At 41.2% G+C, this 26,541-nt stretch overlaps 1 protein-coding gene and 1 pseudogene across 1 annotated transcript in view; both read left to right on the top strand.

Moving 5' to 3' along the window:
- The window catches only part of INSC (INSC spindle orientation adaptor protein), an 864,422-nt gene that overhangs the window by 427,008 nt on the left and 410,873 nt on the right, over positions 1-26,541 (top strand). The window lies entirely within an intron of this gene.
- On the top strand, positions 11,223-11,316 carry LOC146405366 (U6 spliceosomal RNA; annotated as a pseudogene).

Raw genomic sequence — 26,541 nt, 5'->3', positions numbered from 1 at the left:
TCCAAATGGAGTGGGTGTCACAGCAGCTGCTGTGACAAGTGAGAGACACTGAAAACTTCAAGTCCTTCTTATAAACTAGCCACTCTGGTGGGTGGTACAGGCAAGAGCCCAGCAGAACCCAGACTGCACGTCCAGGGTGGGGTTTCCCATTAGGACAGGCCCCAGGGAAGGTGATGAGTTTTCCTCTTCTCTGTTCACTTCTTTTATCTTTCTTCCTCTTCCCCCCTTTCCCAACCTTCCTATACATCCTCACCTCTTCTCTGCCCTAGTATCTGAAAAAATTTGTTGGAGCCTTATCCCTACTCAGTTTAAGAGAGAAGTTCTATTCTAACCCTTGCTCTGGGCTCAGGTGTCCTCCGTGGCGTATGGGAGGATCTGAGATTAAGATGCCTGATTCCACCTGGCACTGGTGCCTTCCTGGGGACCAGGACTCTGAGGAGTCACTGACCAGGGAATATTTTCCATCAAGAGGGATGCTGCACAGCTTTATCTTATTTATTTATTCATTATTAATTCATTCATTCAACAGATATTTATTTTCAACAAGAACAAGGTGAATCCCATGTTTCTTTTCCAAGTTGTATACAGCCCAGCAGCAGAGATAAATACGTGTTATGGCAGGACACTCACTGGAGTTGTAGCTCAGATGCCACACAGATTGCCTTGTGAACATACTCAAGTTTGTGTTCATTTGGTCATTGGAGACCATATCAGTTGACAGAAGGAGACTTCTGGGAATAAAGAGAATTGGGTTATGGCCATTCCCTTGGTGCATGTTCAAACACATTGGTTGGACTGGGACTGTCCTAGTCAAGGTCAGAAAGCAGGCAAAAGACATGGCAATGAGAATGTATGTGAGCACCCAGAAGTGACTTGGCCTGATGGACTTGGCCAGCAGGAGGAAATGTTGCTTCTGAAAATTGTGTGCTACTGGAAACAGAAAAACCCTAAAGGAGCACCACAGTGCACAGTTGGGGAAGTGAAGAAGCTGTGTGAGGATAACTCAGAGTTGTTACAGGAGCACCTTAAGTTTGCATCTCAGAGGAGAAGTCTTTCTTGCACGTAGAAAAAATACATCAGTGGCTCCTCGATGCCTGGAGCTGTGAGTTACAACCAAGGCAGTCTCACTCCCCAAGAGGAAGGTGCAGGCAGCCCCCCTAGGAAATATTATTCATGCCCAATCTTCAGGTTGAGAAAAACAGCCATGGTGACTCACTTTTAAATCATGTTTCCTAATGAGAATGCCTCAGAATCATTAATTATGTTGTCACAGAAATAGGGTGAGTACCACAGTTAAAAGATAAAGTCCACTTAGCAAGGCATAGACAGCCCCTCACAATTAATTTCAGTCTACTTTAGCCTCTTCTCAAGCCTCGGGAAAGTCTTCTCCCTAATGTCCATGCTGCTCAGGAGCTTTGTGGTTTGGGTGAAAATGGTTCTCCCTCCTGAAGCTGTAAGGGTGAGTGCAATGGATTTTAAACCATCACAAATTTTTACATATCTTCCCATCAAGGGAAAGGACTTGATCTGACCAATATAAGGTGACAGAAATTAAGTCACACAGGTCTCCAGTTTGGATGTCAAGGGGCCGTCAGCCTCTGTTCTCACCCTCATGACGTGCTCCGGGCATGAGCACATGCCCCAGCTGACTGGCTGGGAGGACACAAAGAAGAGAAGTGAGGCAGCCCAGACAACTGGCAGATGTAGGACTGACACCATCCAGGACCAGCTGGCCCAGAGCTGACTTGCCAAGTGACCCTAAATGCATGAGTGGACCCGGTCAACACCACATGGAAAAGAGTGAGCCCAAATTCTTGACCCACAGGTTCATGAAGAAATAAAATGCTATGGTCCCGAGACACTAAATTTTGGAATATTTTGTATGTGGCAAAGGCGAAGCCCATTAGGGTGAGCCCTACCTCGTGTCACAGTTGATCCAGAACACAGGCCAAGTGATCAGTGCAGGCTCAGGGGAGGTGCAAACAGTGAGAACCTCAAGAACTTGGCTGGAGTTACCTGGTAAGATTGTTCCTTGCTATTCTATGTGCCATGAGGTGATGCTGGACTGTGTGACTACTTTGCCACTGTAACAGAAGCAGCCCCTGGCGGAACACTTACATGAGAACTCTTCCAGAAAATGCCGGAGAAATGGCGTGAAGGTTCTTGACCAAAATCTCTGTCAAACTACATGGGAACCTCACATCTTCTCTAGGCTTTCAGAAATCCTTGGATTACTTGGAACATTTGACCTCAGCTTTGGTTATTTGCAACTGAAAAGTATCCAGCTAATACACTAACAAAGCTCTCTACCTGTGGTTTTCATGTTCATTTCACCAGTGAAATCCTGCTTTCCAAACAAAACTCTGAGCTAGGATAAAATGAAAGAGAATGTGTTGAAGTAGCAGTGGGCAGCCCCAAATCCTGAGGGCAAATTCTTAACTCCCTGTATTCAATCCCTAGGGCTGCTGTATGCAAGTACCACCAACAGGGTGATTTACAACAACAGAAATGTACTGTCTCCTAGATCTGGAGGCTAGACCTCAGACAGCAGCGTGTCAGCATCGCTCTGTTCGTTCTGACACCTGCAGGGGAATCCTTCCTTGCCTCTTTCTAGCTTCTGCTGTTTGGCTGGCACCTTGGCATTCCTGGGCTTATAGATTCATCACTCTAATCCTCCATCTTCATATGGCTCCACAGGGTTCTCACTGTGTCTTTTTCCATCATGTAACTTCTGTGCCTGTCTGTCTGTATCCAAATTTCTTTTTATAAGGACACAGGTCATATTGGACTTGGGCCCACACTAAGGACCTCAGTGCAACTTGATTAGTTCAATAAAGAACCTGTTTTACAATAAAGTCACATTCTTGTTAAGACTTTAACTTACCTATTTTGCAAGACACAACTCTATCCATAACACTATCCAGCTCACAGAAGTACAAATGGCAGCCATACAGGACACTGGCCAGGTTCTGAGGGAGACACTATGTTTTCATCCATCTCTACCACTTCACATTCTGAACCTCTTCCCAAATATTCTCCTTCTTCTTCTCTCTAAATCCAAGGCTGAGATTGGATGGCACCTACTCTTTCTGCTTCCCTGTCAAAGGCAATGTTCCCTCTGTTGTGTCTCATAGCATTTGTTCATACCTCCAAAGACTTATAACATCTCAAAGGTTAAATCTGTATTTATGTGCTATTTCCATACTGGGCAATACCAATGGCAGTATTGTCACCTGCATGTAACTTCATGCCTGGCATATAGTAGATATTTGGTAAGTGTGGAATGAAATAAAATTGGCCTGACAAGTTTTATTAAGTGTTAGCATTATTTATAAAGTAGAAAAATTGGTCTTTTCTATTGTCTTTTAAAGGATAATGACATGGCAATAGACTCAGGATTGTTGGCTTCAGACCATGACATCAAAATGGTTCTGGGAGTGAGTGGGTGGCAGAGCTATTGGAATGCTGAGTGAAAGTCGCCCTTGTCTTAGAGTTCCCTCCACGCGACTTTTCCTTGATTTAGGACCCCCTCATTAGAATGCCTAAACATCAAGTGTACCACCTTGCAATTTTTTTCTACTTTTTTTAAATTTAAATTTTAATTTTTGTTTTTTGTCTTTTCTAGGGCTGGACCCGCAGCATATGGAAGTTCCTAGGCTAGGGGTCTAGTCGGAGCTGTAGCCGCCGGCCTACACCACAGCTCACAGAAATGTCGGATCCCCGACCCACTGAGCGAGGCCAGGGAGCGAACCTGTGATCTCATGGTTCCTAGTCAGATTTGTTAACCACTGAGCCATGATAGGAACTCCAACAGTTTTCTACTTTGTGACTTATAATTTTTGTTCATTGGTGCTCTTGTGATATTCATGTAAGGGTTAGTATGAAAATGGCAAATTCCAACTTGCAGACATTGTGCTTCTGCCCAGTGGCAGCTTCACAGTGTTTGGGGAAAAAGAAAGGACACACTTTATATCACCCTAAGGAATTAATCCTGAAGAATGAGATTTAAGAGTGCTGAGAGGAACGGGGAGGGAAAAGGAGCATCCACACTGGAATTTCTCTTTTAACCTAAATGAAAAGTCTTTGTTCACTGGATGCTCTAGGATCAGTTGTGCACCTTGCTGATCTGAGCTTAGGAAATAACTCCAGATCCCTCTTTGTGGGATAGAGTCCTCCAGCTACCCTGCCTGCTCTTCAATTAATGGAATATCAAATCTGTTTTACATGCTAACCACAGTGAATAGCCCAATAAGCCTGCAACAGGCAAACACTCATTCATTCAAAACATATTCATAGTAAATCAGCTATAATGGAAAAAATAAAAATCATTATAAAAATATTCATAATATCTGTCCCATAAACTGTTGTGAGGTTTATGAAGTTTAAGGTTTAAGAGTCTGCTAACTTACTGAATGCCAAATGCCTGGTAGATGTTAGTTTGAATTAATGATACAAATTCTTCTACCCTGTGATTTATATATATCTAAGCCACTTGGCAGGTGGTATTTGAGTACTTCCTTCTTGAGGTGCACTGTATGGCCCTGTCCCACTAACACTGAGCTTGCTCCTATGACTTGCATTGGTCAAAGGAATGCGAGTGGACATAACATATGCTATGTCAGACCAAAGACTAAATGTACTGGAATTTTTCTTTTTCTGGTTTCTTGGTGTTTCCAACCTGTGCCATGAGAAGAAGATGTCCCAAGTGGTCATTCTCCTCCAGCCTGGGTACAGGAAGGAACACAAGTGGCACATCCTAACCCAAGCCAAAGTCTAGGGTTCATCCTGGCCAACCACGCCCAGCAGAGATCAGCCAAACCACAGCTTCTCTCACAGTCATCAGCAGCAAAGATGAATGATGTTATAAGTTACTGTGAATTTTGTAGTTGTTTGTTTACAGAATTAATGTAGCAATAATTGACTGGTAAAGGGGTGATGATGATGATCTCTGCTCGAAGGAACATTTCGACCTCAGGACTCAGAGCTCAGAATATTGCAGACTATAGTGTATAATGTATGATGGAGCGCAGAATATTACAGACTATAGACAAGTACCTAGCTTCACAGAATATCATACTTCTGTGACGTTTATATGAAAAACTGATATCCAGAGAGCAAAATAATCATCCAAAGGTTCACAGCTTATTCACTAACAGAACTATAACTACCATCTGCCTCCGTGACAGGGGAGAAACACATCCCAGTTTCTCCACGATGGTCCTAGTTGCCACTTGTTGCCAGCATGTAATGACTAATAGCTCTCCCTTACTCTGTCAAAATTCCTAATTTGAATGGTAAATTACATGGTTACCCTACTCACTGACTGACTGTCACAAAAGTTACATTGTAAGTTGTCAGTGAAGAGGATTTGAATTGCAAGTAAGAGATGGTCCCACTCGAATTGGATTAAATAATAAAAGGGACTTACTAGCTCAAGGGGAAGGTGGGAACACCAAATGCTTGGTTTATTTTGACCTGTCTGACACACAGGGCACGTTCTCCAAAAGCTGATTCCACTTCACTGGCACAAAGTGAACAGTGACGACATGCTTCTTCATCCATACCCCTGTGCTACATGATTCCTAATTTCATTCCCAGAAAAAAAAAAAAAAAAAAAAAAGAAATCTCTGAAACCCCTACCTGCCCCCCACTTAAAAAAAAAAAAAAAAGCAGGAGTTCCCGTCGTGGCGCAGTGGTTAACGAGTCCGACTAGGAACCATGAGGTTGTGGGTTCGGTCCCTGCCCTTGCCCAGTGGGTTGGGGATCTGGCGTTGCCGTGAGCTGTGGTGTAGGTTGCAGACGAGGCTCGGATCCCGCGTTGCTGTGGCTCTGGCGTAGGCCGGTGGCTACAGCTCCGATTAGACCCCTAGCCTGGGAACCTCCATATGCCGCGGGAGCGGCCTAAGAAATAGCAAAACGACAAAAAAAAAAGCAAAGAGGCACATTTCTCAGAGGATCCCAGTAAGGGAATACTATGCTTCTTTTTTTCAATTGAAGTATAGTTAATTTACAGTGTTGTGTTAATTTCTGCTTGACAGCAAAGTAATTCAGTTATACATATATTTATACTCTTTTAAAAATATTCTTTTCCATTATGGTTTATCATAGGATATTGACTATATTCCCTGTGCTATACAGTAGAACCTTGTTGTTAATTCCTTGATTCTTCACCTAATTCTGCCTGCATATTTATCCTGTCACCAAAATCTGTGACCAGAGAATATCAGTCACATTGGTCTGAATCAGATGTCTTTTCTCAAGGGCCAGGGGTGGAGTCAGCTTCAGCCAAAGTGCTTGGGCTGGGCAGAGTTGGCACAAATATTTTTTAAAAATCAGTGTAATTACCTAGAGAAAGGGAAACTAATATTGGGGAGTCACCTTGTTGTCCATTCACATAGAGACTGTTGTCTTCAAAAGGCAAGTGGGGTTTGGGCCTTTAATCAATGAGTGCTCCAAGAGAAAATCCCACAGAGCAGTGATCCAGTTTTTAATCAGGAGTCCTCATCAAACAGGATAGTTAAAGAGCACAGGGGTGCAGTGGGCATTTTCTCTGTACCCACCTTCTGGGTCTGGAAAGGGACTGATTAAGGCATCAGACATACCTGCGTTTGAATCCCAGCTCTGCTATTAAATTTAACCAAGTGTGTGGTTTAATCTCTATAGGTCTCTGATTCCCACATATGATCTGGGGACAATAATGCCTACTTCAGAGTGTTTTGAGAGAATTCAAATATATATATATAGAAATAAATGATAAAAAACATTAAGCATTTAAATTATCTAGCAAAGAATGTAAGTAATCAATTTTCTCTCTTTGTGCTTTAATAACTTGTTCAGAGAGAACAGAATCAGGGCAAAGGAGCTATAACAGCCTGAGTCATTGATCTTTACCAAAGAGAAATCCTATTATCTTGGTTGATGAGACACAGTTTGTACCTACATCCCCCGGTCCTTGCTGCAAATGTGACTAATTCAGAGTTTGGCTATCCTATTTCTGGACTTGGTTGCCTGACACTTCTGTGTGATTCTTTCATTAGTGTGTTAATTAATAATGTTACAGTCTTGGAGTTCCCGTTGTGACAGAGCAGAAACGAATTTGACTAGTATCCATGAGGATGCTGGTTTGATCGCTGGCCTCGCTTAGGGGGTTAAGGGTCCAGTGTTGCTGTGAGCTGTGGTAGGACACAGATGAGGCTTTGATCCTTGTTGCTGTGGCATAGGCTGGCTGCTGTAGGTCTGATTCAACCCCTAGCCTGGAACATCCATATGCCACGGATGCAGCCCTAAAAAGCTCAAATAAATAAATAAATAATAATAAAATAAATAAATAAATAAAAGTCACAGTCTTCTTGAACATCAGTTCCTTTTAGAATCCACACTTTGGGGAGTTCCCGTCGTGGCTCAGTGGTTAATGAATCCGACTAGGAACCATGAGGTTGCGGGTTCGATCCCTGGCCTTGCTCAGTGGGTTAAGGATCTGGCATTGCCGTGAGCTGTGGTGTAGGTTGCAGAAGCAGCTCGGATCCCCCATTGCTGTGGCTCTGGCGTAGGCTGGTGGCTATAGCTCCGATCTGACCCCTAGCCTGGGAACCTCCATATGCCGCAGAAGCTGCTCTAGAGAAAGGCAAAAAGACAAAAAAAAAAAAAAAAAAAAAAAAAAAAAAAGAATCCACACTTTGGTCTCTACAATTCCTAATTCCAAACATTATATGTGAGATTATGCATTTTAACACAATCCTGGAAGAAGCTCACTCTATAGTTCCCATGATCCTAAACACCTTTTTAGCCCATCCTTCCTCAGTGGGGAAAGCCCAATGTATTTAGTGTGAAATCCTTTCAAAAACTGAAAACACTGTGTAGGTAAGGGCAGTGCTATATACATTGCTAGAGGGCCAAGATTTCATGGACTCCAAATCAGGCAAGCTTCCCTGCTCCCCTCACTATACTCCCCTAAATGGACACTGCATCCAAATCTTGAGTGACCACTTTTTTTTTCAAATTTTATTTTGAAATAATTTAGATTTTTCCATATGTGATGCAAAGATAGTACAGAATTTCCATATACCCTTCAGCCAGCTTTGCATAGTGTTAAGATCTTACCCCAATATAGCTCATCTATCAAATGAAGATATTAACATTGGTAGAGTGAAATTAACTAAACTTTAGAATTCATTCAGATTTCACCAGTTTTCCCACTATTATCTTTCTTCTGTTCCAGGATATGACATTGCATTTAGCTCTTTTGTCCCCTCTGATTCTTTAACAGCTTCTCAGTTCCTCCTTGTTCTTCATATGCTTGACACTTTGGGGTACATTAGTCAAGTATTGCTTATACTTCTCCTCAATTTAGGTTATCTGGTGTTTTCTTGTGATTAGACTGAGGTTAGGGGTCTTAGGAAGAATATCCCAGAAATGAGGTGTGTTTCTCAACACATCTTATCGGGGAATTCATGATATCAACATGTACCACTGGTGATGTTAACTTTGATTGCTTGGTTATGGTAGTCCCTGCCAGGTTTCCCCTGTTATTAAAGTTACTCTGGTTCACTTTCCATATTCTGTTAGATGGGAATCACTAGGTTCAGCCCACACTTGGGGCCACCTGAGCATGCCTCTATTTTCGAGTCCTATATGATGGTTCAGACTCATATTTCACCTGTTCCAGCCTTAGAATTAGAATTTTCTCTAAGGATTTTTGCTCCATGTTATTAGAGAATGGTCTTTAGAAACCAAGATCTGGGTGCTGGATGTCCTGCATCTTTTAAGTGTCAAAGAACACAAGATCGCTTTGTGATTCATTTCTTTATCTCTTCACTCCTGATCTTTCCCCTGAACAAGAGTCTACCCTGAATCTCCTCAACATACCTTCATTTGCTCACTCGTTCACTTTTTTATTCAACAGCTTTCACTGAGCACCTACTATTTGTCAAGGACCCTTTTCCTTGACATTGGGAATATGACTGTCATTTAGATATTCTAGGTACACATTGTCTGAAGTGATAGCCATGCTGACATGTAGGAGATGGGTAAGAATTAGCCATGAAAGAGAGAAGGGATGAGAAGTAAGGTAAAAGAAAGAAAAACAAATACATGTGCTCTGTAGAGCATGTGCCCAGAAGGACACTGAGTGAATCAGAACAGTTATTTTAATTCTCTCATTCAATTAGATAATGTCATTTTATATTTGAGAGTAGTCTCAATTCCTGACCAATTATACTCAGCCTGGAAAGAGAAGGCAGGGAATTTATAAAATCTCCAACCACCCCACAATGCTACATGAAAGAAACAACTGGCCAAAACAAAATGCCAAAGCCACGAGAAACATAAATCAAATATGTATCCTGACTAATTGTGGGTATAATTGTGGATATAATAAAGAAATATATATAATATTTACATATATCAAATCATTACATTGTATATCCAAAGCTAATACAATATTATATGTCAATTCTATTTCAATAAAACCAGGGGCTTTTTTTTTGCTATTAAAAAATAAATAAATAAACATAAAGAGTAACTACCAGCACTGTTTATAATGCTATGCACTGAGGACTGAGAAGCAGGCAAGAAAAAGACATGAAAATGTATGTCATCAAAGTATAATGAGCATTATAGAAGGTATGTGTTTATAGGTAGCTCTACAGTACAAAGCAGGGTTTTTAACCATGTTGGGAGCTGAAAATCTTCCTACAAAAAGTGGCACTGGAGTTCCTGTTATGTCTCAGGAGGTTAAGAACTCAACACAGTCTCCATGAGAATGTAGGTTCAATCCCTGGCCTTGCTTAGTGGGTTAAGGGTCTGGTGTTGCCACAAGTTGTGGCATATGTCACAGATGTGGCTTGGATTTGGTGTTGCTGTGACCTAGAGTGGCAGCTCCAATTTGACTCCTAGCCCAGAAACTTCCATGTGCCACAGGTGGGGCCCTAAAAAGAAAAAAAAAAAATAAAGTGGCACTATTGCTGAGGCTTGAAGGAAAAGCAGGGACTAGCAAAGAGAAGACACCAAGATCTGAGTGCTAGATGTGCTACATTTTGTGAAGAATAAGAACTTACCTATTATAGTTTTGTGATTAGTTCCCTAATCCCCTTACTACTTCTAATCTTTCTTCTGACCAGGTTCCTATCCTGACTCTCCAATATACCTTACTCAGTCACTCATTCACTCGGGGACTCATTCATTCAATGGTTAATGAAAAGCACTCTGCATCTGAGAACAGCCTGTGGAAAGAGGGGTATGAAAAGGGCATGGTGTGTGCAAAGGAAACTGAAGGAAAAGCATTATACTAAGAGAGAAGAGAGAAGGAGAAAGAGAGGCAAGAAATGAGGCTGGAGACTTGGGGAAACATCAAGTCTCATAGTTTCTTAGTTGCTTGAGGATTTTAGACATTATTCCAAAGCCAGTAGAGAGTTGGAAGGCTGCCAAGCCAGTGGGTGACCAGATGAGGTCACCTGGCTGTAGTGGGAAGGATGGGTGAGGAGGGTACATTATACTAACTTCTATAAGGCTTAGGATCTTCCTGCCTTATGGGATTGGGGTGAAGATTACACAAGGAAACAAACACAAATTTCCTGGAATGATGTTTGGTGCGTAGTGGTCAATCAGCAAATGTTGGTGCCCTGTTAAGCCCAACAATTTTGATTCTTTTCATCTAATCTCACTTTCCCTTTATTCCCTGACCAAATTTTAGAGAAAAAAATTACAGTTTAAATTTTCTGGTATAGGGAAGGTGGTTAAGGAATCCAGGGCCGCATCCATGGCATGTGGAGGTTCCCAGTCGCAGCAACAGCAACACAGATCTGGGCCACATCTGTGATGTACACCGCAGCTCAGAGCAATGCCAGCTGGCTCCTTGGCCCATGGAGGGAAGCCAGGGATGGAGCCTGCATCCTCATGGATCCTGATCAGGTTCATTTCTGCTGAGCCACAGTGGGACCTCCCTAAAATATCTTTTCTAGGAAAGGAACTCTTTACCCCTAGGCTAGACCGTAGCCCAAGTAGCTTGTCCTGCCTGAACCTGGAAAAGCTCCTTGGTACCAGAAGTAAGAAGAAGAGAGGCTGCCTTGCTCAGAGTTTCCACAGCTGCGGGAGTTTGGCAAGAGGTAATTCAGTTCTGCTTCACTCATGAATATTTGCTTCCCTGACAAGATCCCTGTTGTCTCATCATGGAAGGGTAGGTCATTTCACAAGAAGGACAATTCGCCTCTCAAGACTCTGAGCCAGTGCTCACTTTGGCAGGACATATACTAAAATTGGAACATTACAGAGAAGATTAGCATGGATGACATGTACATTTGCAAAGTGTTCCATATTTTTAGACAGAATGGCCATCATTAACAAGTCAACAAACAACAAATGCTGGCGAGGATGTGGAGAAAAGGGAACCCTCCTTCACTGTTGATGGGAATGTAAATTGATACCACCACTATGGAAAACAGTATAGAAATACCTCAGAAAACTAAATATAGAAATACTATATAACCCATCAATCCCATTCCTGGGCATACATCCAGACAAAACTTTCATTGAAAAAGATACATGGGGAGTTCCCATTGTGGCTCAGAGAAGACGAATCTGACTGGTATCCATGAGGATGTGGGTTCAGTCCCTGGCCTTGCTCAGTGGGTTAAGGATCCAGTGTTGCCATGGGCTGTGGTGTGGCTTAGATCTGGCATTGCTGTGGCTGTGTTGTAGGCCAGCAGTTATAGCTCCAATTTGACCCCTAGCCTGGAACCTCAGTATGCCACATGTGTGGCCCTAAAAAGACAAAAAAAAAAAAAAAAAAAAAAGGAAAAGGAAAAGATACATGCATCCATATGTTCATAGCAGCACTATTCACAATAGCCAGACATGGAAACAACTTAAATACCCACCAAAAGATGAATGGATTAAGAAGATATGGTACATATACACAATGGAATCCTATTCAGCCATAAAAAGGACAAGATAATGCTACTTGCAGCAACATGGATGGAACTAGAGACTTTCACACTGAGTGAAGTAAGTCAGAAAGACAGACACCATATGACATCATTTATATGTGGAGTCTAAAATATGGCACAAATGATCTATCTACAAAACAGAAAAGATCACGGACACAGAGGACAAACTTGTGTTTGCCGGGGGGGAGGGGGAGGGAGTGGGATGGACTGGGGTTAGTAGATGAAAACGGTTGCATTTGGAGTTCCCATCGTGGTGCAGTGGTTAACGAATCCGACTAGGAACGATGAGGTTGCGGGTTTGATCCCTGGCCTTGCTCAGTGGGTTAAGGATCCAGCATTGCCGTGAACTGTGGTGTAGGTCGCAGATGCGGCTCGGATCCTGCGCTGTTGTGGCTCTGGTGTAGGCTGGTGGCTACAGCTCCAATTTGACCCCTAGCCTGGGTACCTCCATATGCCGCGGGAGTGGCCTTAGAAAAGGCAAAAAGACAAAAAAAAAAAAAAAGAGGAAACTGTTGCATTTGGAGGATAATGTGAGAAAAAGAATGCATATTTATTTATGACTGGGTTGCTTTGCTGTATAGCAGAAATTGACAGAACATTGTAAATCAATTATTAGAAAAATTTAAAAAAATTGTCTGGTACAATAAAAATAGACTACTGTGCTTAACACAGTGAGCAAATGTGAGTAAGACCTGGACCCTTCCTTAACACATATAGAAGGACCCATATCATGATGTGATAGGAACTGTACTGACGACATGAGCCAAAGCTCAGAGGGCAAGGACAGCATCCTTCACCTCTCTGTCCTTAGCATCAGGCGAAATATGTGGCACAGTGGACGTCGACACAGGCTTCTTGACCGAATGAGGCATGCTCTGTGAGTTCAGGGGACAGAGCAGGAAGACTGCATGCACCGAAAGTTTAATCTCTGAGAATATCGTATGAGCTCAGTGAGGATGTATATGGCTTCTTTCTATGTTGTTGATGAATATTTGGGATTATTATTAGCAGGATTTCTTTTTTTTTTGCTTCTGTTTTTCATTAAAATTTCTTCAGAGAGATTGTTTTGTCATCTTTTCAAATTAAAACTTTCCTATCATGAAACACAGTATGATAACAAGAAAACATCAAATCTATACTAAGATGCATGGTTTGATAATATTTAATTTCTAATTATCTACAGTATTTCCATCTGAATCACAGAGAATAGGAAAATAGGAGGCTAATTTCATTTTCTATTGTAGACCTTCCCCACCACCATCCTGTACCCTGGCCACCTATCCTAACCTCTAGCTGACGTGTGTTTAGATAATAAGAGTAATTTTAGCCTTAGTCTGAGCAATATAGCAGGGAACAGATAATGAGAATTCTGTAATGTCAGTAAAGTACATGACTGTGGGGTCATAACTAACGCATATTCCCTTAATGTGAATATGGCAACGTTTTTAAAAAACATGTGGGATGGGAATTATTTCAGGCAAGACTGGAAAACGCAATTTGCCACAGTCAAAATTTATCCTCTTCAATTACAGCTATGAAAAGTGGTTGAATACTCCAATGAGTTATCAAGAGGATGATTCTCCAAAGACTGTTCTGTTACTATCTGGCATTTTCCAGAACTTCCTAGAAATATATAGAAGGCTTTTAGCATGTATTCCCCAATCCTATAGTGAAGTAAGCAGGGTTCCCCAAAATCGTGTTGAGGATTTTCATACTGCCTGTACATTTTTTAATCTTAGAAGAAATTCGTTCATTCATCCAGAAGTTTTTTTGAGCATAAGCTACACTCTAAGCACCAGATACAAGGATGAGCAAAACAGATATCATTCCTATTTTAATGGTGCTTACAGTCTCATGTGAAAGAAACATAATTATATAATCTGGGTTGTAATCATATAAAGCAGAAGTAGGAATAAACTTTCTCAGGAGTTCCCATAGTGGCTCAACAGTTAATGAACCTGACTAGTATCCATGAGGACGCAGGTTCGATCTCTGGCCTCGCTCAGTGGGTTAAGTATCTGGTGTTGCCGTGACCTGTGGTGTAGGTTGCAGATGTGGCTTGGATCCTGTGTTGCTGTGGCTGTGGCATAGGCCAGCAGCTGCAGCTCCAATTTGAGTCCTAGCCTGGGAACTTCCATATGCCACATGCATGGCCCCTATTAAACAAACAAATGAATAAACAAACAAAAAAACTTTCTCAACAACCTCCCCCTTAACCTACTTCATCACCTGCAGGAACCTGGGATCTCTATCATGTTAGAGAGAGAGAACAGAAAGGATTTCTTAGTAGCATTTTGGCTAGTGAAAATTCCTGAACTCCTGAGACAAAGGCAAAAAGAACAAGTCACCCCAGATTGACCTCAGGGCAAAGCAGGAAAGGAAGAAACCAATGCTTCTCTAACCTATGATCTCTGCTCATTCTTTACATTCTCATTTTAACCGGAAGTGGGCCGTGGATAGCACTTATTGGTGCTAAAGAGAAGTTAGGCATTGATTGCTTCAGTGTACTTAAGGTGTTCTGAGGATAACTGGCCCAGGGCTGAGGGGTTTCCAAAAAACCTCTGAGATCCTCTGGGTCTTTGACGCCACAGGGTCACTTTGATCTAGACATTCGACTGACCGCTCGCATCACCTCCAGGAACCAATTACGTATTTGCCTGGAAATGAAAAGACAGTTTCTGCTCATGTCCTCAGAGCCCTATTAACCAGGACACACTCCTCCCCAGACTGCAGCCTGGATCGCTGAGCCCTTCCCACATCACACTTTTTTTTTTTTCTTCATTATGACTGCCTCCTGAAAGAAACTACAAAACATCCACTCATCATGTGTCTTGACTGATGACTTCCTTTAAACCAGACAGGGTTGAGAAGAAGAAACTAGGAAAAATAGCCTCTGGATAATTGAGCCAGGTATCACAATGGTTCATTACTGCCAGCCTGACCATTACTAAGTTCTAACTCAATATCTGTAGGCTCTTCATTCTCACACAGCTCTGACTTGTTCGGCTGTTTTCTGTTTTTCCCTTGAGCACAAGGTAGCTGAAGGTGTTGTTATAAAAGACCATGAAATTCCTGCCTGTTACTCATAAATGCTCACTTGGTATCTATTTACTCTGTGCTTACCCATAAATTGGACCAGCTTTCTTTCTGTTCGCTTGAGTACAGATTAGTTGAGTAAATGTCCTAAAAGACATTTTCTTGATATACATATAATAGTTCTTGATATGCATATAAAATATATAACAATGAATTTATAAACTATATATTATACAAAATAATATATAATAAATATACAAATATATAGTGATGTTGACAGGTTGGCATTAAATGTCTACAGATAATCGTTCCCTTACCATTCTACCAGGTTTGGTTTTTGTGGTTATTGATTTGTTGCTTATTTCACTGCACACCAAATGAAAATGGGAGTGGGTGGATGGTCGCAAAAAACAATTACAATGATACCAGAAAGAAGTGATAGTTGACAACCTGATAATAAGAAATAAAATGAACTAACCATAAAACTATATTAATTTGAAGACTCAAAAAAATTCATATGATATCATCTCGTTCAGGGATGCTGGCCATACATATCTTATAGCCCTTGAGAGTGGACAGTATTAATGTCCAGCATGTCATGTTCTTATCATGATGTAAGCGAACTCAAGAAAGGATTAAAATTATATGCATTATGTTCTTTTAAGAAGCAACAGGAGTATGTGAAGCATTTTATGTAACTTTCCATACAAGTTGATATAATTTGGCACTTGATGGGTTAGGGGTAAGCTTTTGTTATAATGACAGTAAAGACACCACTCTTAAGTGCCTTCTCTAGGCTACGCAATGTGCCACGTATTTAACATAAATTGTCATTTACCTGCTGGGCAGTGATGCTGCAATATGACTGGGCATGGTTCTGTGAGCTTTAGGGAAGGGAGATTTATTCTGTGCTGACCTTGGCAATTAATTTTATCTTGAGAATTAAAAACATCAAGGGAGCTCTTGTTGTGTGTGGTTCAGTGGTAATGAATCAGAGTAGTATCCATGAGGATGCAGCTTCGATCCCCGGCCTTGCTCAGTGGGTCAAGGATCCAGCGTTGCTGTGAACTGTGATGTGGGTAACAGATGAGGCTTGGATTCTGCATTGCTGTGGCTGTGGCTGGCAGCTGAAACTCTGATTTGACCCCTAGCCTGGGAACTTCCATATGCCTCAGGTGCAGCCCTAAAAAGCAAAAAGCAAAAGCAACAACAAAAAACATCAATTGCATTCTTATTTTAACCTGATGTAATTTAGCACTTAAAGGGAAAGCCTTGTTTATAATAATAACAGCCACCACTCTTAAATATCTGCTTCTTGCCAAATATTGTGTCTGGTCTTTAACATAAATATCTTCACTTCTCTCAGGTAGTTATTATTATTCCCCCTTTACATGTCGAGAAACTGGCCGAAGGAGATTACTGTCTGCTTGAAGACCAAAAGTGAGTGGTGGAACCAACTCAAATCCAGTTGCCTAAGACACCAAAGCCTTACGCTTCCCAATCCCAGGCGACGCTAGTTACAGAGTAAATCCCCTTATGTGCACCTTATGGTTTCCTGACCGTGTCCATTTCTATAAAGACCTTTCTGGTACAATGAAAAGCTTCCTATTTCTAGCTCTCTTCCCCATGGAACCCTACTGTCAGTCTGGGGGGTGGAGGGACATTCTGTATCTGATGAATCTGGGCAAAGGCAGAATTTTAATCACCTAAGAGGAACCCACCCAGAATAATTCTTCGACATGACCCGTTGAGTCTATCTGCTTCTCAGAGTAACCAGCTCGGCCCTCCTTGGCCATACTCATTTCTTTCCCAGGAAGCTGATGTCACCCTAAAAATACCCCTTTGACTTTGGAAGGAGCCTCTCCTGGTGCCTATAGCAAGAAGGAGCCTGCAGGATTGGGAAGAGCAGCCCCCAGGGCACAAGAACTCCACTCTGCAGGAAACTCAGCGAGGTTCTCTCATTTTCCAAGAATGAGAGCTCGTGAAAACCTCAGGTGCGCAACATCCCATTTCTCTCTTCTGCTATAAATGGCTTTCTCATTTCTTGCCTAACCTGAAGTCTACTGACACTGTTTCCTTCATTTGGGGCTTTAATGGTAGTTGGTGTATCCCATTGAGGGCTCAGGGAATCCTGTATCAAAGCTCCACATGCCTGATGCCTCAATAATCATCATATTCTCTTTGGGAAACATGGACTCATTAGGAAGTTTCTCAAAGTTCACGTGGTGAAAAGTCCCAGGGGTCATGTGCATCTTCCATGTGTTAGCAATTCCCTATTTAGCTTGCCCAACCTGTGTGCATCATTAAATACTGGATACAGGTTAAAAAAAAAAAAGTAGGATTTTTTGCATGGGTTTGACTCTAATCCTCCCTTAATTAAAAGTCTTGGTGTTTGGTTATTGTCAAAGGAATCAAGTAGATGTAAGGCATGGGGCTCAAAGTCCAAGCACCAAACTTTAGGATTTAACTGCATCATATTAACCTGTCAAAGCCTGGAGATATGTGATACAACACATTTCTTTTCCCAACTGTATTGGAGTTTCACCAAACATGACACCAGTTTGTTCAATAGCTACTCTTTCTCTGGAACACTTATGAACAGGAATATTGAAGGACACAAATAAATTGCAAGCTGCTGAAGGAAGAATATCTGATACTGGAGATTTCGTGATTCCTAAACACAGCTGCCTGAGGAGGAGGGAAAGCAGTCAGCCACACAGGCTGTATTCTGGGGGCTCCAGTCCCTACAGCAGAGGTACAGAGGATGGCAGCTGATATAAAGAGTTGTCTCCTCACCCCCAGACCCACACCCATTAGAAGCACCCCTTTTTCAGGGACTCTGTTATTTCCCCTCTATTTAGCCGCCTCCTGCCTCGGGCCCACCTGCTCTGGGAGGCTTGCTGAGTGCTCCAGCCCACAGCAGTCTCCTTCTCCAAGCCCCAGCACTCACTGCCCTTGCCAATCAGCCCAGAGCTTACTTCTCATGGTAGGTAGAATAAGAACTCCCTCCCCCACCTGTCCACATCCTAATCCTTGGGAAATGCAAATCTGTTACTTTACATGGCAAAAGACACTTGAAGGTATGATTCAATTGAGGACCTTGAGAGAGAGAGAGGAGCCTGGATCTCCCAGGTGAGCCCAATAAAATCACAAGCAGGAAGAGAGAAGGAGAAGAGGAGGTCAGACTGAGGTGATATGAGAAGAACTCAACTCGCCATTACTGGTTCTGAAAGGGAGAGAGGGAGCCGGGAGCTGAGGAACGTGGGTGGCCACTAGAACTGGGGAATGGGAAGGAAGTGGATTCTCCTCTAGAACCTCCAGAAAGGACACACGCCTGCCAAGATTTTCTCACAGTGAGACTTGTGATGTACATTGGACCTCTAGCTATAAATGTGTAAGTTTATAAAGTTTTGTTTTATGCCACTAAAGTAGTGATAATTTTCATGGCAGCACTAGTAAAAGTGATTATTCTGTATATTTTATTTTTTAATTATTTCATTTGTGTGAGTCTCATCTTCCTAACAGACTATAATCATTTTTAGCAGACTGGTCTTATTCATTTTCCCTTCTTTTTCAGGCTCAATTAGATATGTGCTTTAGGCTCTAGGTGAACTCACCAAGCAGCCATATTACAAAGCTTCTGCTGACAACTTGGATAAAGCACGGCATCCAGACAAAGACCAGGGGTCAGTTGTAGACCTATTTGCATTGACTGATTGATTGACTGATTGCTTTTTGGGTCGCACCCGCAGCATCTGGAGGTTCCCAGGCTAGGGATTGAATCAGAGCTACAGCTGCTGGCCTACACCACAGCCACAGCAACGCAGGATCCGAGCCATATCTGCAACCTACATCATAGCTCATGGCACTGCTGGATCCTTAACCCACTGAGCAAGGCCAGGGATTGAACCCACATACTCATGGATCCTAGTTGGGTTTGTTAACAACTGAGCCATGAAGGGAACTCTGTGACCTATTTTTATGAAGAAGAGAAAACCAGGCCAAGTGGCATGCTCTTTCTCCCATCTCAGAGGGCACTATCACATCTTTTAGTGTCAGGGATACAAGGGCAAGGTATCTGCCCTCCTCTTCTATCTATTTTTGAAAATCCTTCCCTCTTCCTATTGAGCAGCAGGTGGAAAGAGGAGCCTGTTCTGATTGCATCACTTAATAGAACGATTTTCTTTACTCCTTCATGTTGACCCACTTCAGCTGGTCTTTCAGAGGTCAAGGGTACCTCCCAGGGCAAGTGGTGGAAGCCAAAGAGTGAGAATGCTGGTGTTAAATATAGGTACTATAAAGACGCCACGAAGTTGATAGCACATTTAGAACATCAGAATTAGAAAGAAAGTTCAAAACCTGTCAATCTAAGAAATTTGTTTGACAAATGTGGAAATAGAGGTCCAAATGAATTTATCAAAGTCACGCAGTTTAGGGTTAGGGGTAGGAATCAGAACCCTGAATCCCAGCACTCTTTCTACTTCCCCTTTCCTCACTGCCTCCACTGGCAGAACAAAACACTACTGAAACAACCACAATTTCAGACAAGGTGAAACAATGCATAATGCCAGCTTAAGAAGGTAAGTTATTGGATTTTTGTTTCTTTGAACTTTGAAGCATTTAAAATTGTTATTTTATGAATCTTGCTATGGTTCTGTGTTGGTTTTATTCTTTAGCAATTTACTTAAGCGGCAGCAGCAACATTTTCCTGCTGCAAAATTGTCCATCTCCTAGATGCTGGTACAGGAATTGATAAATAATTCATGTCTGGTCCCTGAGCCTCTAACTACATATCACATTAGCCCTGAAGCAGGAAGACATGCCCATGTTCTCCTCAGATTCAGCTTCATGTCCAGAGGACCAGACCTTTTATCTGATGTGCGACACATAAACCATGTTCCATCATCTCAGAGCCTCAATGGTACCTTGAAAATATAATCAATTCAAGTCAAATTCTTTTACTATTTCCTCACCTGTAAAACAAAGATAATGATACCCATCTTATTAAATAGACGGGAGTTTGAGAGAGACCATATACATAGTGCCTAACACAGAGCTGGCAATTGTTCAATTGTTCATAGTTTTAATATTAATAAATTTTTGCTTTGTTTTATTTTAATACAATTTTTATATAATTTTAATACTTACTTTACATGCAACATTTTTTTTCAGATAACTTTATCTCTATGTTATTAATTAAACATCAACATCACTCTCCACCAATGTTTGCATAAATCCACTTGTTAAAAGGTCTCAGTAAAATCCCCACCAGGATTCATTTCCTGCCTCTTTTTGGCAGCTATTTCTGTCCTGTACCCCCAGTAGCAACTTCATTGCCTGTTGAAAATGTCTTAGAGAAATGATTCACAATCAGTTGATTCTCTTCCCATCTACTTCAGTAAACTCACTGATGGAAAGCTTTGGCTTCTCCCCTTCTTTACACAGTACAATATAAAAATTACTTTATATTTTTAGTGCTGTCCTAGATTCACAGCAAAATTGGGAGGAAGGTACACAGAATCCCACATACCTCCTGCTCCCACACATGCACAGCCTCCCCCATTATTAGCATTCCCCATCAGAGTGGTATATTTGTTACCAGTATCTTTCTGTTAGTGATTTTTAATTCAATCCATTGTGGTCTGAGAGCAGACATTGTAGGATTTCTATTCTTTTAAATTTGTTAAGGTTTGTTGTGTGGCCCAGAATGTGGTCTATCTTGCTGAATGTTTCATGTAAGCTGGAGTAAATTGTGTATTCTGCTATTGTGGAAGAGTCTGTAGATGTCAATTATATCCAGTTGATTGATAGTGTTGTTGAGTTCAACTGTGTCCTTATTGATTTTTGTGCCTGCTAGATATTTCCATTTCTGATAGAAGAGTGTTGATGTCTCCAGCTGTGCAGTGGATTCATCATTTCTCCTTGCAGTTATATCAGGTTTTATTTCACATATTTTGTTGCTCTGTTTTTAGGCACCAAAATGTTGAGGAATACTATGTCTTTTGTAGAATGATCCCATTATTATTACATAATGCCCTTCTTTAGCCCTGATAACTTTCCCTGAAGTCTGGTCTGTCTGAAATTAAAATATCTACTCCTGTTTCTTTTGTTAGCATGGTAGAACTTTCTCTACCCATTTACTTTTACTCTTTTTACTCTGTATCTTTATATTTAAAGTCAGTTTCTTGCAGACAACACTCAGTTAGGTCCTGATCTTTGATTTGCTCTGTCAGTCTCTGTCTTCTAACTGGTGTCTTCAGATCATTGACATTCAAAGTGTTCATTGATAGAGTTGGGTTAATATCTTCCATATTTGTGACTGTTTTTTATTTGTTGCACCTGTTCTTGTTGCTATTTTTATCTTCCATTTATTTTCTGCCTTTTATGGTTTTAATTAATCATTTTACATGATTCCATTTTTGTCCTTTCTTAGCATATTAGTTATATTCCTTTTAAAAACTTTTTAGTGGTTTCCCTAGAGTTTGCAATTACATTTACAACTAATCCATGTCCACTTTAAAATAACGCTATACTACTTCAGGGGTAGTGTGAGTACCTTATAATAACAAAATGATCTGAATTCCTCCCTCCTGTCCCTTATATCATTGCTATCATTCACTCTACTGACATATATCATACCTCAGCATATAGACAGGTGTATAGTTATATATATCATAATCCACACTATTGAATATATCATGGCTATTATTTTGGACAAATTATTAACTGTTAGATCAATTAGGTATAAGAAAAAAATTGATCTGATGCTTACTGTGTATTGTGTTTTTTGACTTTTAGTACACTTTAAAATTTTTGGATAGCTGGACCTGATATGCCAGTTCAAAAGAACTGCTGAAAATAGGCCTTTGGTGTGGTGGTGGTAAGGTGTGGGGGTAGTGGAAGGTTTCCATTATTCTATCACTAGGTTTTGGTCTTTTATTGATTGACTGATTGTTTGATTTATCTATCATTTTTGGTTTCCTTGTGGCATATGGACCCCCTGGGCTAGGGATCAGATCTGAACTGTAGTTAAGGCCTGAGTGTAGCTGCACCAGTGGTGGATCCCCAGCCCACTATGCTGAGCCAGGGATCAAACCCTAGTCCTGCTGCTCCCAAGATGCCAATGATCCTGTTGTGCCACAGGGGGAGCTCCTTGGTCTATTCCTCCCAAGTGTGTGCTTCACAGTTGTTACTCAGTTTTTTTTTCCCTCCCTTTCCTAGGTGAGAGAGGTGACTAAAAAATTTGTAGTTGGGTATTTCCCTTCTCCTACTTGGAAGGCTAGGAATGAACTTAGAAATTTCCCTTCCTCCCAGGTCACCAAGGCTCTGAAAATATACCAGCAAAGTTAGGCTCTGGTTAACTAGTTTCTCCTGAGTTACTAAGGGGAAGCTATATTAAGAAATACAGAATGCTCTGGTCTATTTCAAAATGGTTCCTTATTTCTTCCCCTGCTAAAAGCACCAGGAGATTTTTCTCCCATATTTACTGTGAGAATCTGGTTGAGCTTGGAGGTAAATCTCAGAGAGTTTCAGGGAAGGAAGGTGCATTTTTAATGTTCAGAAATTGTCCACACTTGGAGTTCCTGTTCTGGCTCAGCAGAAACGAATCTGACTAGCATCCATGAGGACACAGGTTCAATTCCTGGCCTTGCTCAGTGGGTTAAGGATCTAGCTTTGCCATGACCTGTGGTGTAGGTCACAGATGCAGCTCGGATCCTGCATTGCTGTGGCTGTGGTGTAGGCTGGTGGCTAAAGCTCTGATTTGACCCCTAGCCTGAGAATCTCCATAGGGTGCAGCCCTAAAAAAAAAAGACAGAAATTGCCCACACTGAGCCTCCAGCAATTCATCAGTTACAGTTCAGGTTGTCCTACTCTGTCTGTACAAATTCCAGGTGTGTGTCTGGTGAGTTTCTGCTCTGGGAAGCCCTTACTCCCTGCATTCACCTCTCTGTCTCCCCAGTCTTGAGAGCAGAAATTTGCCCATTCAGTCCTTATCCCTCATAGAACTCCTACAAGAGTTGTTGATTTTTCAGTCTATTCATCATTCTATTTGTTATTATGGCTTATAAATTTCTTGTAAGTGGAACCCTGTAAATCAATTTTCAGTTAAATTTCACCAGTTAATTTGACAGCTCTGAATTTCCCCCACTCTGAAGAGAATGAATTTGTGTTGTTGCTGTTGTTTGTACTGCTGCTGAGATTACTGCTGCTATGGATTTTGCTGTTTTTGTTGACTCTACATCATACACAAATTATACAGAATTACAGGAGTAACCTAGAAGAGAACACTGGCAAAACATTCTTTGACATAAATCATAGCAATATTTTCTTAGATCAGTCTCCCAAGGCAAAAGAAATAAAGCAAAAAATTTAAAGTGAGAACTAATCAAACTTAAAAGATTTTACACAGCAAAGGGAACCATTAACAAAACGAAAAGACACCCTGTGGAACAGGGGAAAATATTTACAATGATGTGACCAACAAAGGATTAACACCCAAAATATAAAAAGAGCTCATAGAACTCAATATCAAAAAACAACCCAATCAAACAATGGGCAAAATACCTAAATAGACATTTTTTTTTTCCAAAGAAGACATACAAACGGGCAATAGGCACATGAAAATATGCTCAACATTACTAATTATTAGAAAAGTGCATGAATTCCTGCTGTGGTGCAACAAGATCAGTGGTGTCTTGGGAGCATTGGGACACAGATTCAGTTCCTGGCCTGGCACAGTGGGTTAAGGATCACTGTTGCTGCAGCTTCAGCTTAGGTTGCAACTGCAGCTTGGATCTGATCTCTGGCCCAGGAACTCCATATGCCATGGGGTGGCCAAAAAGAAAAGTGCAAATCAAAACCACAATGAGGTATCACTTCATACCAGTCAGAATGGTTATCATAAAAAAATCTATGAATAATAATTGATGGAGAGGGTGTGGAGAAAAAGAAACCCTTATATACACTGTTGGTGGGAATGTAAAATAATGCAGACGAGACAAAAAAAAAAAGGAGTTCCCATTGTGGCTCAGCAGTTAACGAATCCGACTAGGAACCATGAGATTGTGGGTTGGATCCCTGGCCATGGCACAGTGGGTTAGGAATCCCGTGTTGCTGTGAGCTGTGGTGTAGGTCACAGACGCTGTTCAGATCCCGAGTTGCTATGGCTCTGTCTTAGGCTGGTGGCTACAGCTCCGATTAGACCTCTAGCCTGGGAACCTCCATGTGCCACGGGTGTGGCCCTAGAAAAGGCAAAAAAGACTAATAATGATAATAACACAGACACTATTGAAACGGTATGGGAATTCCTTAAGGAACTAAAAATAGAGCTACCACAAGTCCAGTAATCCCACTCCTGGGTATATATCTGGGAAAAATGAAAAGCATAATTTGAAAAGATACATGTGCCCCAATGTTAGCAGCCCTATTTACACTAGCCAAGACATGGAAACAACCAAAATTGTCCATTAACAGACGACTGGCTTATGAAGATGTGGTATATATACATATGTAATATATATACAATAAATTATTATCCAGCCATAAAAAAAGAATGAAATGCCATTTGCAGCAACAAGGATGAACCTAGAGAATATTATGCTTCGTGAAATGTCGGGCAAAGACAAATACTATATGATATCACTTATACGTAGAATCTAAATAATAATACAAATGAATCTATATATAAAATAGAAACACACAGTCTTTAAAATTACAGTTATTAAAGAGGACATGGAGGGGGAAGTGACAAATTTAACAGTACAGTATTAACAGATACAAACTACTATACTTTAAGAAACAAGGATTTACTGAATGGCACAGGTGATTATATTCAATATCTTATAATAACCTAGAATAGCATATAATCAGGAAAATAAACCCTGAATTATTATGTTGTACACCTGATACACAATATTGTAAATCAACTATACCTCAGTTAAAAAAAAAAAAAAAAAAGAGGGAAGCCTTTAGGTGTAACACTTTTAATTGCAAAGAAACTTAGGTAAGAATCTTCAACTACATGGGGTCTCTGCCATACCCTGATAAATTATCTTTTTAAAAGAATTTCAATCAAAAAGCATAGGAGTCTAATTTATCAGAATGGATAAACATTGCAGTTAGAGTTTATTGGAGCGCTATAAATTTTTTCCATACTAAATTTTTTTTTTTTTTGTCTTTTTTTTTTGCCATTTCTTGGGCCGCTCCTGCGGCATGTGGGAGGTTCCCAGGCTAGGGGTCTAATCGGAGCTGTAGCCGCTGGCCTACACCAGAGCCACAGCAACACGGGATCCGAGCCGCGTCTGCGACCTACACCACAGCTCACGGCAACGCCTAACCCACTGAGCAAGGGCAGGGATCGAACCCGCGACCTCATGGTTCCTAGTCGGATTCGTTAACCACTGCGCCACGACGGGAACTCCCCTAAATTGTTTTTAACTGACATTGATTTCCAGAATTAAAGGTTATAAAATAAGATCATAAAATCAAGTGCCAAAGTCTCAAGTTTTTATTTTAAAAATCAGAACTTTCCTTGGCAACATTTGCTAGATCCTGTTCTGTTTCTCCTGAAGTTTAGAGAAATTTCAGGGAGGGCTGAACCCATTCTAAGCAATCTACACAGGCAAAGGTCAAAATTTCCTCAGTTAACTTGGTAAATAGGGATGGGCTCAGAGGAGAACAATCTTATGTTTCACACAGAGACCCTAGGGTTTAGTAAGAACTCAGGGGTAACTCATTTTCCTTCCCTGTCTCATGCCTGGAAACTTCTATCAAAAAACAAATAAAATCCAAGGAGTATGAGTGCAGTATGAGTGCTCAAATTTCAGAATCCAAATAGAATGCTGCATTACCTGCCTAGATCTGGATTTTTATCCCAGAGGTTTAGGCAAGGACGTGGGTCTGAGAGGCATCGTGGTTGCACCTCCTCTCATCCTAGCAGGCTCTTCTCTGCCTAAAATAACTGCCAGAAGATTTAAGGACCAGTGCCCAATTTTTCTCCTCTTCAGTTTTCTCTTTTGCCCATGGAAAAAAAACATAGTGAAGGGTAGGCTATTCAAAAACAACTGGAGGAAGTCCTGCTGTGTCCTAGCAAGTGAAGGTTCTAGCAGTTGTCACTGCAGTGGCTCAGATCACTGTGGTGGTGCAGGTTCAATCCCTGGCCCAGGAACTTAAAAAAAATTAAAAAGTAAACTTAAAAAAAGGTTAAAAATTTTAAAAAATGCTGCATATAGAGGCGAAATTAGAAAGTGACCACTCCTGCACAAGGAAAAATTCAGAAGAGACCTGAGAAGACCTTAAGTTTATACCTGAGGTTGAGCCTCAGCATAGGAACTAATGCCTTGGGGCACAAAATGTGTAAGGATATAATTCTGTCATATCACCAGCTGAAAGGGGTGGGGACAGGGATGCAAAGGAGCTAAGTTTTTGTATGTTATTGAGGTTTTCCAGGTATATATTCAGATTAGAGTGTACAGCTTGAGGATATTAAAGGTAATCCCTATGGCAGACACAAAGAAAATAGCCAAAGAATTACAAAAAAGGAAATGAGAAAGGCATTTAAATA

The sequence above is a fragment of the Sus scrofa genome, chromosome 2, assembly GCF_054392235.1.
Source record: "Sus scrofa isolate SSC_HxYL_T2T_F1_AM1 chromosome 2, Sscrofa_HxYL_maternal_Yorkshire_Landrace_v2.0, whole genome shotgun sequence".
Taxonomy (NCBI): domain Eukaryota; kingdom Metazoa; phylum Chordata; class Mammalia; order Artiodactyla; family Suidae; genus Sus; species Sus scrofa.
This window is presented reverse-complemented; position numbering and strand designations above follow the sequence as displayed.